Source organism: Stegodyphus dumicola, chromosome 7 (assembly GCF_044657685.1).
Source record: "Stegodyphus dumicola isolate Sdum_Otavi_A_Nest chromosome 7, ASM4465768v1".
Classification (NCBI taxonomy): domain Eukaryota; kingdom Metazoa; phylum Arthropoda; class Arachnida; order Araneae; family Eresidae; genus Stegodyphus; species Stegodyphus dumicola.
This window is the reverse complement of record NC_140774.1, coordinates 10,030,806-10,046,854: the sequence shown is the minus strand read 5'-3', so window position 1 is coordinate 10,046,854 and position 16,049 is coordinate 10,030,806.

The following is a 16,049-nucleotide window of genomic DNA, read 5'->3' as shown; positions in this document are numbered from 1 at the left end:
GGCGAACACCTCCTGGGGTGCAGAGCGTTGCTCCATGCTTCGCATTTACAGAGCGCTTATCCGCTCTAAACTGGACTATGGCTCAGTTGTTTATGGATCCGCTCGCTCATCTGTTTTGTTAAAACTGGATCCTGTTCACCATCAAGGTCTGCGGATTTGTTCAGGAGCTTTCAGGACTTCTCCTGTGCAGAGCCTATATGTTGACTGTAACGAACCATCACTTTATCTGATGCGTGAGCAATTGTCCCTTTTGCAATATTTTAATACTCTATCTCAACCTGAACATCCCAATAAGCTGTGCTTACTTGATAATGAGTGTAACACATTATTTGAAACACGTCCATCCTGTGTTCCTACTTTCCCTTTAAGAGTTCGCCCTGTCATTGAGGAACTCTCCCTCTCTGATATGTACCCCCAAGCAGTACAGAATTTTGAAATTCCACCTTGAGAAAATTCACGGATCCAGCTTCTTGATGTTTTTAAACATCACGTAAAGGCGAGCACTAACGAGATCGCTTACAGACAAATTTTCGCTGAGCACAGGCACAAATATAGCAGTTATTATCCGATATACACAGATGGATCAAAGTCAAATGATCATGTCGGGATGGCTTTTGTATTTGAAAATTACATAGAGGGCAGATGCCTGCACCATGCTTTCTCTGTCCTAACATCTGAACTAACTGCAATATATTATGCTCTTTTGTACATCTCAAAGCTCTGCCACAAAAAGTTCATAGTTTACACAGACTCGTATAGTGCTCTTAAATCCTTGGAAGCTTTTCCCAACGCTCAGAATCCTGTGGTAGTGGATGTTCTCAAAATTCATAGAAATTTAATGATACGAGGATATGAAATCCTGTACTGCTGGGTTCCCGGGCATACGGGAATAAAGGGAAACGAGCTTGCAGACATCGCGGCAAAATCTGCTGTCGAACTGTCCAGTCGCCTTATCCCTTTTAGAGACATCTGCTGTGTCATCAAGGGAGAGATACGAAAAAAATGGCAGCAAATTTGGGATGTTCAGCATCACAACAAGTTGAGAAACATCAAACCTAGAATTGAGCATTGGGATTTTGCTGGAAATCGTAAAGAGGACGTCCTTTTGACTCGACTCAGAATTGGTAATACCAGAGTCACACATAGCTATCTTCTTAAAGCTGAAAATGAGCCTGTTTGTTTTAATTGTAATGTTTGTTGATCTGTTCGTCATATTTTAATTGAGTGTCAATGTTTTAATAGTCTTCGCCAGAAATATTTTAATAGCTGTGACTTACCTCTCGACCGTTTAATCGGAAGAGAGGTCAATTCTAATTTATTTTATTATTTAAAAGAGATTGGCTTTTATTACCAAATGTAATTTGTTTTGAAGACTGTGTCTTGAATGTTAATATGTGCTTTTAACTTGTTTTTATATGACTTCATCCTCTGGATTTGGTACATTTATCTACTTGTTTTTATTTATTGAATTTTAATGTCATCAATTGTAATCATCTCATCTTTTGTTTGGCGCGTCATAATCATCTCTGGTTTTTGCGCCATAATCACTCACTCACTTTCTGTCGAATGAAAGAAAAAAATTTAATTACAGACTTTCTCGATCAAGGAGGTGCATTGAAAATGCTTTCGGCATATTGGCGTGTAGGTGGAGAGTACTTCGTACTGAAATTTCCCTGAACCCAGAGCATGCTAATAAATTAGTTTTGGCATGCTGTTGCCTTCATAATTACTTAATGAAAAATGAGTTGGGAAAGGCAGCTAAGAAATACTGTCCAGTGAACTTTGCTGATTCTCTTCTTTCAAATGTCACCATTAAAGAAGGTATCCCTCAGGGGGCTCACTTTTGTGAGTACGGGTGTGGCAATCCCGAGGTACCCTAGCCCTTCAGGGGATCATCTTCTTGGTGAGACGGGTGTCACGATCCTGGAGCCCCAGTGATCTATCCTCTTTTCCGTCTCCTCTCCTCTTGGCTGGATCTTTTTCCCTTCCCTTCTCCCTTGTGGTTTCTCTCTACGGAGTTTGGGGCTCGTCACGAGAGGCTGGAACAGACCTTGTTTCTAGTTTTCAAGTGGGGAGAAAACTGCCCACGTGTTTGTCGTGCGTGGAGACCCGTGTCGCTGGAAAGGAGGGTCCTGGTAGTTGAGGGGCGAGGTACTGTCCCCAACACACTGCTTTGGCCTCTGCTTCAGCTAAACGGGAGGCACCTTAGTCGTCCTCACGGGTGTCAATCGGCTGGTCACTAGTCCTTGTGTCAGTGGCTTGGGGTCAAGCTCTCGGGAGTACCTGCTTTCGGGAAAGCCGACTGTGGGGCTTCAGTTTGCGTATAGGTCCGGCTAGCCCTAACACAGGAATCTGTGTTCCCTTGTTGGGCTCCGTGGTGGGCGGGGCCGTCGGACCCGAATCTTTATTCTTTCACTATGGCTTCTCATATTTACTTAATAAAAGATTTCGAGGTAACTCCAGTCACTCAAGTCAATCCTGTCACTCAAGTCACTCAAATCACTCCTGTCACTCAACCTAGTTCTGAAACTTCTACTCCTAAACCAGTCACTCAACCTAGTTCTGAAACATCTACTGTTAAACCAGTCATTCAACCTATTTCTGAAACGTCTACTACTAAACCACTCACTCAACCACTCACTCAACCTCTCACTCAACCTACTTCTGAAAAGTCTACTGCAAAAAAATTACGTACAGATACAAATGAAAAAAATCATTACAATATTCCCCGTTTCCTAGTCATCTCTAGTCCTTCTGGCGAAATGCATAAGATGTCTCCTTTTGTAATAAACAAATACATCCAGTCCTGTATTGGTGAGCCGAGAAATATAAAGCGTCTCCGCTCCGGAGACCTGCTTATTGATACAACCTCAGCCACCCAGTCTGCTTCTTTACTTCAGATAACTAAACTTGGGCAAGCGAATGTGACTGTAACACCACATAAGTCACTCAACTATTGTCGGGGTGTAATCTCAGAATTCGACCTTCTGTATGTTTCTGAAGAAGAGATCGCTTCTGAGCTCTCCGAACAAAATGTCTGCGGTGTAAGGCGGATCAAGATGCGTAAAGAATGTAAGTTGATAGACACGAAACACGTGATCCTTACCTTCAACACGCCTGATCTGCCTAAGAATATTAAGGCCGGATATCTAAATATTCCTGTAAGACCTTATATTCCAAACCCTATGCGATGTTTCCAATGCCAGCGTTTCGGCCATTCTAAGACGTCTTGTCGTGGCAGCCTTACATGCGCCCGATGCTCACAGATTGGCCACGATTCTGAAAATTGTACGGCTGCGCCTCTTTGTATAAATTGCAAGGGTGAGCACCCAGCATTTTCACGCCTCTGCCCAAAATGGAAATTGGAAAAAGAAGTGCAGACTGCAAAGTTTACGAGGAACATCTCATATGCCGAAGCCAGAAGATTAGTCCAGAGCACACAGCTTCGACCAAATACATCATACGCCAGTGCTGTAAAATCATCTCGTACAGTCGCCACCCAAACATCAATAGGCACACAGACCCTAGCAAATAAAACCCATCCGTCTACATCCAACAAGCAAAAAGAAAATGCAACCCATATAGTACAAAAGTAAGAAACAGTTATTCAAAGTAAGCCCAAAACTTCTACACATAAAATATCCAATAAAAATAGAAGTCACAGCAATAGCTCTTTTGATGAGATGATTTCTGAATCTGCGGATTCAGACTTTATGGAAGTAGAAGAGGGTCTAGAAGTTCCCAGGCATCTACTTCCACGAAAAACAAAAGAACAGCACAGAAAAAACAAAAACCATTCATAATGGCCACCCTCATGTCATGGAACTGTCGCGGTTTCCACCGAAATTTCCTTGACATCAAATCTATAATAAATGTGTATCATCCTGTGTGCTTAGCAATACAGGAAACAAATTTGAAACCTGAACACCATGCAAAACTTCGGAGGTTTTCTTTCGTCAGGAAGGATAACATTGCAGGTGAGCGTGCCAGTGGAGGTGTAGGTCTCCTCTCCTCACTGGATTATCCCTCAAATGTACTTCCTTTGACGACATCCCTCCAAGTTGTCGCTACTCAAATAAATTTCGATATTATTGTTTCATTTGTTTCTTTGTATTTGCCTCCAAATGAGCACATTTATCAGCAAGATTTAAATAATCTAATAGAGCAGCTGCCTGAGCCTTTTATCATAATAGGAGATTTTAACGGCCATAGTCCACTCTGGGGAAGTAAGGATACAAATTGCCGAGGAAGACAAATAGAGCAGATGATCGAAGATCATAGCCTTTGTCTCCTAAATAATGGGCAAGATACGTACTTCCATGAGCCTTCAAGGACATTCCACGCTCTCGATCTTGCCATCTGTTCACCATCTCTGTTGCCATTTTGCACTTTTAGTGTCGGAAATGACCTGTACAACAGCGATCATTATCCTATTTTTGTGTCTCTTGCACGAAGAGGAGCAAACCCCGTGTCGAGAGTCCCTCGTTTTATCCTGGACAGGGCAGACTGGGAACTCTTCTCTTCCGTTGCAGAGCTGACAGAGGAAATGGTAGAAGGTGTGCATATCGATGACGCTGTTGAAGCTGTTACTAATACTATTATTCAGGCAGCTATGCTTTCGATTCCTAGAACATCAGGAAAAACACTAAAATATTCGAAACCATGGTGGAGTCGCGACTGTCATGAAGCACTGAAAAAACAGAAAAAAGCATGGGGTATTTTTCGTAGATATCCTACTCTGCGAAACCTCATAGCTTTTAAAAGAGCCAAAGCAAATGCACGGAAAGTAAGAAGGCAGAGCCAGAGGGATTCCTGGATTTCATATGTGTCCTCAATAACATCCTCTACGCCTAGTAAGCGGGTTTGGGAAAGAGTTCGAAAAGCATGCGGAATGTACAAAGACCACTCACTTTCCTTTCTGGAAAAAGATGGCCGAGTGATTAGCTCCATAGAAGAAATTGCAAATACAATTGGTGAGACATTTGCTGCCGTTTCTTCCAGCCGAAATTACTCACCTGCATTTCTTTCTATCAAGCAACGCTCTGAGAAAAATCCCATCGCTTTCAACTCTTCCAACTTTGAGTCGTACAATAGAGACTTTACTATGGTTGAACTAAAGAGAGCTTTGTTGCAAACACATAGGTCTTGTCCGGGTCTGGATGGCGTGTATTATGAAATGCTAAAGCATCTGTCCTGTAAGTCACTGAGTGCCCTTCTCACACTTTACAATAGAGTATGGAAGGAGCGTACATTTCCCAGTGCATGGAGGAGAGCTATTGTCATTCCTATTGCGAAGCCAGGGAAAGACCCGAGGAATCCCTCGAACTATCGGCCAGTTGCCCTTACCAGCTGTGTTTGCAAACTGTTTGAAAAGATGGTAAACAGCCGCCTAGTCTACTTCTTGGAAAAGAATGATATTATATCGCCTTATCAGAGTGGTTTTCGAAAGGGAAGAACAACTGTAGATAACATGCTCCTCTTAGAGACATCTATTCGAAAAGCATTTGTAAGAAGAAGCCACCTTGTCTCGATATTCTTCGACATTGAAAAAGCTTATGATAAGGCATGGAGATACGGTATACTCCGGGATCTTCACGAGAGTGGCTTGCGCAGCAACCTACCAATTTTCATTCAAAATTTCTTGAACACTAGAACTTTTCAAGTAAGAATTGGCTCTGTTTTTTCGGATGTTTTTGAACAGGAAGAGGGTGTGCCTCAAGGCTGTGTGCTCAGTGTAACCCTGTTTAGTTTAAAAATAAATTCTGTACTAAAAGAACTTCCTCCCACCATCTTGGGATCTCTATATGTTGATGATCTGCAGATTAGCTGTCGAGGAGCAGACATGAGATATGTAGAGAGGCAACTGCAGATGGCTCTGATTAAGATCCAAGAATGGTCAGACAAACAGGGATTTACATTTTCGAAACAGAAAACCGTCTGCGTGCACTTTTGTAGGAAGCGAGGTCTCCATCCTGAACCTGAGTTATACTTGAATGGTACAATTATTCCAGTTGCGCCTGAAGTAAAATTTTTAGGAGTGACGTTCGACCGAAAATTGACTTTCCTTTCTCATGTTTTAAACCTGAGAAAGAAGTGTCTAAAAACACTAAATATTTTAAAAGTGTTGGCGAACACCTCCTGGGGTGCAGAGCGTTGCTCCATGCTTCGCATTTACAGAGCGCTTATCCGCTCTAAACTGGACTATGGCTCAGTTGTTTATGGATCCGCTCGCTCATCTGTTTTGTTAAAACTGGATCCTGTTCACCATCAAGGTCTGCGGATTTGTTCAGGAGCTTTCAGGACTTCTCCTGTGCAGAGCCTATATGTTGACTGTAACGAACCATCACTTCATCTGAGGCGTGAGCAATTGTCCCTTTTGCAATATTTTAATACTCTATCTCAACCTGAACATCCCAATAAGCTGTGCTTACTTGATAATGAGTGTAACACATTATTTGAAACACGTCCATCCTGTGTTCCTACTTTCCCTTTAAGAGTTCGCCCTGTCATTGAGGAACTCTCCCTCTCTGATATGCACCCCCAAGCAGTACAGAATTTTGAAATTCCACCTTGGGAAAATTCACGGATCCAGCTTCTTGATGTTTTTAAACATCACGTAAAGGCGAGCACTAACGAGATCGTTTACAGACAACTTTTCGCTGAGCACAGGCACAAATATAGCAGTTATTATCCGATATACACAGATGGATCAAAGTCAAATGATCATGTCGGGATGGCTTTTGTATTTGAAAATTACATAGAGGGCAGATGCCTGCACCATGCTTTCTCTGTCCTAACATCTGAACTAACTGCAATATATTATGCTCTTTTGTACATCCCAAAGCTCTGCCACAAAAAGTTCATAGTTTACACAGACTCGTATAGTGCTCTTAAATCCTTGGAAGCTTTTCCCAACGCTCAGAATCCTGTGGTAGTGGATGTTCTCAAAATTCATAGAAATTTAATGATACGAGGATATGAAATCCTGTACTGCTGGGTTCCCGGGCATACGGGAATAAAGGGAAACGAGCTTGCAGACATCGCGGCAAAATCTGCTGTCGAACTGTCCAGTCGCCTTATCCCTTTTAGAGACATCTGCTGTGTCATCAAGGGAAAGATACGAAAAAAATGGCAGCAAATTTGGGATCTTCAGCATCACAACAAGTTGAGAAACATCAAACCTAGAATTGAGCATTGGGATTTTGCTGGAAATCGTAAAGAGGACGTTCTTTTGACTCGACTCAGAATTGGTTATACCAGAGTCACACATAGCTATCTTCTTAAAGCTGAAAATGAGCCTGTTTGTTTTAATTGTAATGTTTGTTTATCTGTTCGTCATATTTTAATTGAGTGTCAATGTTTTAATAGTCTTCGCCAGAAATATTTTAATAGCTGTGACTTACCTCTCGACCGTTTAATCGGAAGAGAGGTCAATTCTAATTTATTTTATTATTTAAAAGAGATTGGCTTTTATTACCAAATGTAATTTGTTTTGAAGACTGTGTCTTGAATGTTAATATGTGCTTTTAACTTGTTTTTATATGACTTCATCCTCTGGATTTGGTACATTTATCTACTTCTTTTTATTTATTGAATTTTAATGTCATCAATTGTAATCATCTCATCTTTTGTTTGGCGCGTCATAATCATCTCTGGTTTTTGCGCCATAATCACTCACTCACTCACTCACTCACCCCATTAAAGAAGGTATGTGGAGAACAGAAGAATTTACATGGCAACCTCTCGGCCACCTAGGGGCCAATAATTCATCCCGTGCTGCATCTGCAGTTCGAGATAATTTTTGTGAATATTTTTCTGCAGAAGGAGCAGTACCATAGCAAGAAAGGAAAGCATTTCTTGTGTAAATTTATTTTTTGAAAATATTTATGAAATATGTAAATAAAACAATAAAACAACTGATTAGTGTTATGTACAAATAATTTCATTTATTTCTTGCCAAAATTTGTAAAAATTGTATTTTCGTTTCCAATTTTTTTTCATCAGTCATTTTTTTCAGATCACTATGAAAATAAAAATAGTTTATCATAATCGTCATCATCATTTTCACATCGATGGTGATTTTTTAAATATTTATTCGTTTCATGAATAATAGAAAGCAATGAACTTTCAATTGTTTGTGTCTTTTTTCTTTTCTTCCCTTTAGGAGTATTTTCATCATTATTATTTGAATTAGTGTTACCTAAGATTTGTCTGGAGCTTGATGCAGGTGATAAAAGTGATTCACATGAGGGCATAACGTGAATAACAGATGGCTCCACATATTCAGGTCCTGTCGGATATTGAGTATTATCTGAAGACTCTGAGACAACAGATTCTAATGTGAAATTAAGCTCTCGAACTCTTTGTTTCCTTGAAAGTTTGTCTGTGTCCTCTTTGTAAAGAAAACAAGGAAAAAAATCAAATGCATATGAAAAATATTTTTAATACGTTAATGATTGTTTTGTGATACAAAGTAATTAGGTAGTCAAATAAGCAAATTTAGAATCTTATTTGTTATTGCATTAAATAGCTTAATTTTATTACTTATAAACTGCAGACAATTTAAATAGATTTTAAAATTTAGCATGAAAAATAATGTAAACGAAGAGTCTTCTTGCTTCAGTGTGGCCCTCAGGGGCTCACTTTTGTGAGTACGGGTGTGGCAATCCAGAGGTACTCTAGCGCTTCAGGGGATCATCTTGGTGAGACGGATGTCACGATCCTGGGGCCCCAGTAATCTATCTTCTTTTCCGTCTCCTCTCCTCTTGGCTGCAACATTTTCCTTTCCCTTCTCCCTTGTGGTTTCTCTCTTCGGAGTTTGGGGCTCGTCACGAGAGACTGGAGCAGCCCTTGTCTCTAGTTTTCGAGTGGCGAGAACCCTCAGGGGCTCACTTTTGTGAGTACGGGTGTGGCAATTCCGAGGTACCCTAGCCCTTCAGGGGATCATCATCTTGGTGAGACGGGTGTCACAATCCTGGAGCCCCAGTGATCTATCCTCTTCTTCGTCTCCTCTCCTCTTGGCTGGAACTTTCTCCCTTCGCTTCTCCCTCGTGGTTACTCTTTTGGGAGTTTGGTGCTCGTTACGACAGACTGGAACAGACCTTGCCTCTAGTGTTCGAGTGGCGAGAAAACTGCCCACGTGTTTGCCGTGCGTGGAGACCCGTGTCACTGGAAAGGAGGGTCCTGGTAGTTGAGGGGCGAGGTACTGTCTCCAACACACTGCTTTGGCCTCTGCTTCAGCTAAACAGGAGGCACTTTAGTCAGCCTCACGGGTGTCAATTGGCTGGTCATGAGCCCTTGTGTCAGTGGCTTGGGGTTAAGCTCTCGGGAGTACCTGCTTTCGGGAAAGCCGACTTCAATTTGCATATAGGTCCGGCTAGCCCTACCACAGGAATCTGTGTTCCCTTGTTGGGCTCCGTGGTGGACGGGGCCGTCGGATCCGAATCTTTTCTATTTTCAACATGGCAAATTCACATATTTTTTATAAAAGATTTTAATAAAAGTTACTCCAGTCATTCAACCAAGTTCCCAGCAAAATCTCATTCATATCAAAGATCTGATTGATGTCTATCATCCTGTGTGCTTGGCAGTTCACGAAACTCTGTTGAAACCAGAACATCAGGTTAAGCTACGGAGGTGCAATTCAAACAGGAAGATAATCCTGATGGCAATCGTGTCTGTGGAGGCGTAGGATTTCTAGCGTCACTAGACTACCCCTCCAGCTGCATCTCATTACATACAGGCCTCCAGGCTGTAGCTATGGCAGTCAATATCCAAAATTTAGTTTCGATTTACTGCCTCTACTTGCCTCCAAGCCAAAACATCGATCAATGAGATTTAGATAATTTAATAGAAAAGCTGCCTGAAGCTTTTATTATAATAGGTGACTTTAATGCCCATAGCCCGGTCTGGGGAAGTAAGCATTTAAATTCTCGAGGTAGGCAGATTGAGCAAATGATTGCAGATCACTGCCTCTGTCTTCTCAACAACGGACAAAATACCTATTTCCACGAGTCTACTAGAACCTTTCATGCTATTTATCTTGCCATCTGCTCGCCATCTCTTTTACCTTTTGCTTTGTTCATTGTAGGGAATGAACCATATAATAGTGATCATCTTCCCATTTTTGTTACACTCTCACGAGAAGGAGTAAATCCCATGTTTAGAACCCCTCGCTGCATATATGACAGGGCTGACTGGGAACTTTTCTCATTTATTGCACAGTTGACGGAAGAGATGGTTACAAATGTGCCTATCGATGAAGCAGTGAAATCGGCTACTGATATTATTATACAGGAAGCTAATGTTTCTATACCTATGACATCAGGAAAAGTAAGGAAATATCCAAAGCCATGGTGGAACCGTGAGTGCCAGGACACTCTGAGACAGCAAAGAAAAGCTTGGCATAATCTCCGTAGGTACCCAACTTTGTCAAACTGCATAGCATTCAAAAGAGCCAAAGCTAATGCAAGGAAAGTAAGACGTAAGAGCCAAAGAGATTCATGGATATCCTATGTGTCTGGGATAACATCATCAACACCATCTAAATGAGTCTGAGAAAGAGAAAAGCATGTGGAATATATAATGACCACTCACTTTCCATTCTGGAAAAAGATGGCTGAGTGATAAGTTCCACAGAAGAAATTGCAAACACTATCGGTGAAACACTTGCTGTGGTTTCTTCCAGCGATAATTATTCGCCAGCGTTCCTTTCTGTTAAGCTACATTCTGAAAAAATTCCCATTGCATGTAACTCTTCCAACTCCGAGCCTTATAATAGTGTGTTTACAATGCACGAACTGAAAAGAGTTTTATCCGAGACATGTAGGTCTAGTCCCGGTCTGGATGCTATTATTTACGAAATGCTGAAGCATCTCACCTATAAGTCATTGACTGCTCTTCTTGTGCTTTATAACCGCGTGTGGAAGGAGCATAGTTTCCCCAATGCTTGGAAGAGAGCTGTTGTTATTCCTATACCTAAACCGGGAAATGACCCAAAGGACCCCTCCAACTACAGGCCCATTGCACTTACAAGCTGTATGTGTAAGGTGTTTGAAAAAATGGTAAATAGCTGCTTAGTCTATTTCTTGGAAAAGAACCATATCATTTCGCCTTATCAGAGCGGTTTTCAAAAAGGAAGAACGACCATGGATAAACATGCTGATTTTGGAAACATCCATTCGTAAAGCCTTTGTGAGAAGAAACCATTTTGTCTCTGTCTTTTTTTGACATTGAGAAAGCTTATGATAAGGCATGGAAATATGGTATACTGCGTGATCTTCACGACTGTGGCTTGTGTGGCAACCTGCCTATTTTCATTAAACACTTTTTAAGGGCAAGGACTTTTCAAGTCAAGATTGGTGCTGCCCTCAGGGGGCTCACTTTTGTGAGTATGGGTGTGGCAATCCCGAAGTAATCATCTTGTTGAGACGGGTGTCACGATCCTGGAGCCCCAGTGATCTATCCTCTTTTCCGTCTCCTCTCCTCTTTGCTGGAACTTTTTCCCTTCTCTTCTCCCTCGTGGTTTCTCTCTACGGTCCGGCTGAGTTTGGGGCTCATCACGAGAAACTGGAAACACCCTTGCGTCCAATTTTCAAATGGCGAGAAAACTGTCCACGTGTTTGCCGTGCGTGGAGACCCGTGTCGCTGGAAAGGAGGGTCCTGGTAGTTGAGGGGCGAGGTACTGTCCCCAAAACACTGCTTTGGCCTCTGCTTCAGCTAAACGGGAGGCACCTTAGTCGTCCTCACGGGTGTCAATCAGCTGGTCACTAGTCCTTGTGTCAGTGGCTTGGGGTCAAGCTCTCGTGAGTACCTGCTTTCGGGAAAGCCGACTGTGGGGCTTCAGTTTGCGTATAGGTCCGGCTAGCCCTAACACAGGTATCTGTGTTCGCTTGTTGGGCTCCGTGGTGTGCGGGACAGTCGGACCCGAATCTTTTCTTCTTAAATATGGCTAATTCTCAAATCTTCTTAATTAAAGACTTCGAAGTCAGTCCCGTTACTCTAAGCTCTAGTTCCGAAAAATCTGCAAAAAAAGTATGTACAAATGCAACTGCTAATAATCCTAAAAATAGTCCCCGTTTCCTTGTTGTCTCTAGTCCTTCTGGCGAGCTTCAAAAGATGTCTCCTTTTGTTATAAATAAATATATCTATTCTTGCATTGGTGAGCCTAAAAATATTAAGCGTCTCCGCTCTGGAGACTTGCTGATTGATACAATTTCGGCCATTCAGTCTGCTTCCTTACTCTAAATAACCAAACTTGGTAATGCAACGGTCACTGTAACAGGGCATAAGACATTGAATTATTCTCGCGCCGTAATCTCGGAAGTCGACCTTTTGTCTGTTCCTGAAGAAGAGTTCGTTTCCGAGTTAGCTGATCAAAAGGTTTGTGCTGCAAAGCGGATCAAGATGCGTAAGGAAGGTCAGTTGATTGACACTAAACACGTCATCCTGACCTTCAAGTCGCCTGATCTGCCGAAGAATATCAAGGCTGGATATGTTAATTGTCCCGTGAGACCGTATATTCCAAATCCTATGCGATGCTTCCAGTGCCAGCGTTTCGGCCATTCCAAGATGTCCTGTTGTGGGAACCTGACGTGCGCTCGATGCTCGTCGGTTGGCCACGACAGTGATAAATGCACCGCTGTAGCACTGTGTATTAATTGCAAGGGTGACCATCCAGCATTTTCCCGATCATGCCCAAAATGGAAAACAGAAAAGGAAGTACAGACGTTAAAAGTCACTAGGAACATCTCATATACGGAAGCCAGAAAACTAGTGCAAAGGACACAGCCTCGATCAAACAAGTCATATGCTAGCGCCGTTAAATCAACACGTTCCATTGCCACACAAACCTCAATAAGTACACAGAATAAAACCCATCAACCTGCAAGCAAAAAAAAGGAAAAACCAACACACGTAGTACAAAATAAAAAGTAGTTATTCAAAGCAAGCCAAAAAATGTGTCTGAAAAATCAATTAAGAATAATAAAAGTCCCAGCATTAGTTCTGTGGATGAAATGATTTCTGAATCGGGAGATTCAGATAGCATGGAAGTGGAAGAGGGCATGGAAATTCCCGAACATCTGCTTCCACTCAAAACAAAAAAGGAACACAGAAAGAACAAACATGAAACATAATCGCCACCCTCGTCTCATGGAACTGTCGCGGATTCCATCGAAATTTCCCTGACATCAAAGCTATGATCAATGCTTACCAGCCTCTGTGCTTGGCAATACAGGACACAAATCTGAAACCAGATCAACAAGCAAAACTTCGGAGGTTTTCTTTCGTCAGGAACGATTACCTTGCAGGTGAACGTGCCTGTGGAGGTGTAGGTCTCCTCACCTCACTAGACTATCCCTCAAGTTCCCTAACTTTGACGACATCCCTCCAAGTTGTCGCTGTACAAGTAAACTTTCATATTGTAGTTTCAGTAGTTTCACTTTATTTGCCTCCTAACGAGCACATTGATCAGCAAGATTTAAATGGTTTTATAGAGCAGCTGCCTGCGCCTTTCATCATAATAGGAGATTTTAACGGCCATAGTCCGGTCTGGGTTAGTAAAGATACAAATTGCCGAGGAAGACAAATAGAGCAGATGATCGAAGATCATAGCCTTTGTCTCCTGAATAATGGGCAAAATACTTACTTCCATGAGCCTTCAAGGACATTCCACGCTCTCGACCTTGCCATCTCTTCACCATCTCTGTTGCCATTTTGCACTTTTAGTGTCGGAAGTGATCTCTACAACAGCGATCATTATCCCATTTTTGTGTCTCTTGCACGAAGAGGAGCAAACCCCATGTCTAGACTCCCTCGGTTTATACTAGATAGGGCAGACTAGGAACTCTTCTCTTCCATTGCAGAGCTGACAGATGAAATGGTAGAAGATGCGCACATCGATTATGCTGTTGATGCTGTTACAAATACTATTATTGAGGCAGCTATGCTTTGCATTCCTAGAACATCAGGAAAAATATTTAAATATTCGAAACCATGGTGGAATCGCGACTGTCATGAAGCACTGAAAAAACAGAAAAAAGCATGTCGTATTTTTCGTATATATCCTACTCTGCGAAACCTCATAGCACTTAAAAGAGCCAAAGCAAATGCACGAAAAGTAAGGAGGCAGAGCCAAAAGAACTCTTGGATTTCATATGTGTCGTCAATAACATCCTCCACGCCTAGTAAGCGAGTTTGGGAAAGAGTTCGAAAAGCATGCGGCATATATAAAGACCACTCACTTTCCTTTTTGGAAAAAGATGGCCGAGTGATTAGCTCCATAGAAGAAATTGCGAATACTATTGGTGAGACATTAGCTGCCGTTTCTTCCAGCAGAAACTATTCACCTGCATTTCTCTGTATCAAGCATCATTCTGAAATAAATCCCATCACATTCAACTCTTCCAACTCTGAACCTTACAATAGAGACTTTACTATGCTGGAATTAAGGAGAGCTTTGTTGCAGACACATAAGTCTTGTCCGGGTCTAAATGGCGTTTATTATGAAATGCTAAAGCATCTTTCCTATAAGTCACTGACTGCCCTTCTCACACTTTACAATAGAGTGTGGAAGTAGCGTACTTTTCCCAGTGCATGGAGGAGAGCTGTTGTAATTCCTATTGCGAAGCCAGGGAAAGATCCAAGAAATACCTCCAACTATCGGCCAATTGCCCTTACCAGTTGTGTTTGCAAACTCTTTGAAAAGATGGTAAACAGCCGCCTAGTCTACTTCTTGGAAAAGAATAAAATTATATCGCCTTATCAAAGCGGTTTTCGAAAGGGGAGAACTACCGTAGATAATATGCTCCTTTTAGAGACATCCATTCGAAAAGATTTCGTAAGAAGGAGTCACCTTGTCTCGGTATTTTTTGACATTGAGAAAGCATATGATAAGGCATGGAGATACGGTATACTTCGGGATCTTCACGAGAGTGGCTTGCGCGGGAACCTACCAATTTTTATTAAGAATTTCTTGAATACTAGAACATTTCAAGTAAGGATTGGCTCTGTTTTGTCTGATGTTTTTGATCAGGAAGAGGGTGTGCCTCAAGGCTGTGTGCTCAGTGTAACTCTTTTCAGCCTAAAAATAAATTCTGTATTAAAAGAACTTCCTCCCACCATTTCAGGTTCTTTATATGTTGATGATCTACAAATTAGCTGTAGAGGTGTGGATATGAGACATGTAGAGAGACAGCTCCAGATCGCTTTGAACAGGATCCAGGAATGGGCAAAAAGACAAGGATTTACGTTTTCGAAACAGAAGACTGTGTGCATTTTTGTAGAAAGCGAGGTCTCCATCCTGAGCCTGAATTATACCTTAATGGGTCTGTGATTCCAGTAGCATCTGAAGTAAAATTTTTAGGGCTGATGTTCGACCAAAAATTGACTTTCCTTCCTCATGTCCTAAACTTGAGAAAAAAGTGTATAAAAATTTTAAATATTTTAAAAGTCCTGGCGAACACCTCCTGGGGTGCAGAGCGTTGCTCCATGCTTCGAATTTACAGAGCTCTTGTTCGCTCTAGACTAGACTACGGCTCAGCTGTTTATGGATCCGCTCTGTCTTCAGTGTTGTTAAAACTAGACCCTGTTCATCATCAGGCTCTACGGATTTGTTCTGGAGCCTTCAGGACGTCTCCTGTGCAGAGCCTTTATGTTGACTGTTACGAAACATCACTCCGTTTGAGGCGTGAGGAGTTGTCTCTTTTACGCTATTTTAATATTTTATCTCAACCTGACCATCCTTATAACTTGTGTATATGTGAAAATAGCTGTGACCTTTTATTTGAGGCACGTCCATCCTGTGTGCCTTCTTTTCCTGTTAGAGTTCGTCCCCTCATTGAAGAATTCTCCCTGTTTGATATTTCCCCACAGGCAGTACAGCATTTTGAAATTGCACCTTGGGAAAATGCACAAATCCACCTTCTTGACATTTTCCACAATTGCGGAAAAACAACTACTAATGAGAGCATCTACAGACAAATTTTTGCTGAGCACAGGCATAGTTACAGGAGTTATGTTCCGATATATACGGATGGCTCTAAGTCAGC